The sequence below is a fragment of the Fukomys damarensis genome, unplaced genomic scaffold (genome assembly GCF_012274545.1).
Source record: "Fukomys damarensis isolate Sample0158 unplaced genomic scaffold, DMR_v1.0_HiC HiC_scaffold_17, whole genome shotgun sequence".
In the NCBI taxonomy this organism is placed as follows: Eukaryota; Metazoa; Chordata; class Mammalia; order Rodentia; family Bathyergidae; genus Fukomys; species Fukomys damarensis.
The window spans coordinates 19,257,530-19,258,461 of NW_022900929.1; the positions used below are offsets into that span (position 1 = coordinate 19,257,530).

General features: G+C 42.5%; 1 protein-coding gene across 4 annotated transcripts in view; it reads right to left on the reverse strand.

Annotated features, from left to right (window-relative positions):
* LOC104858714 (general transcription factor II-I repeat domain-containing protein 2B) overlaps positions 1 to 932 on the reverse strand; it is a 34,243-nt gene that overhangs the window by 28,195 nt on the left and 5,116 nt on the right. The window lies entirely within an intron of this gene.

The following is a 932-nucleotide window of genomic DNA, read 5'->3' on the forward strand; positions in this document are numbered from 1 at the left end:
CGGGTGTGGTGGCGCACACCTGTAATCCCAGCACTCTGGAGGCTGAGGCAGGAGAATCACTGTGAGTTCAAGACCAGCCTGAGCTACATAGTGAGTTCCAGGTCAGTCTCAACTACATAGCTAGACCCTGTCTCAAAAACCAAACAAACCAAAAACCAAAAAAAATAATTTCTTAAAAAAAGCAAAACTAAACTAAAATGTAGTCGAGATAGGAAAAAAGAACTCTCCCACATTTTTCCCCCTTCTACATTGCTGGAAGGAAAATAAACCACTATAACCACTACGGAACTGAGTATGCAGATTCCTCCAAAAACTTAAAACTAGGAGTTCCATTCAACTCAGCTGCTCCCTCTACGTCCCCAAAAGTGAAGGACGTCATGTTACATGGAACCATAGAAATCCTCGTTTACAGCAGTGCAACTCCTAACGGCTGAATCCTGGAAGCAGCCTCTAAGTCAGCAGATGAATGGATAAAGAAAATGTGGTGTTTACACACCAAAGAGTACTTCTCTGCCATAAAGAAGGGCAAACGGGTCATTTGTGGGACAGTGGGTGGATCTTGAGACTATAACGTTAAGTAAAATGAGTCAGACACAGAAGGCTAAAGATTGCATGACTTCTCTTAAATGAAAAGCCCAAAGTGTAACTAAAGATCAAAGCAAATGGCCGACGACAGGAAACAGGAGGCCAGACTTTGTAGAGATGGGACGTTCTGGGGACAAGAGGAAGGGAAGTAAAGAGGCTCCAGGTGCTGAACGTATCCACACCTATTTCCCACGGTGACCATTCATCACGGATCACAGACATCTACTAACAAAATTGTTTCTGCTATTTTTCAAAATAAACAGAAATAAAAATGGGCTGGGGAGGTAGCTCAGTGTGAAGCCCTGGGTTCAATCCTCAGTACCGAAAAAAAAAAAAAAAAAAAAAAA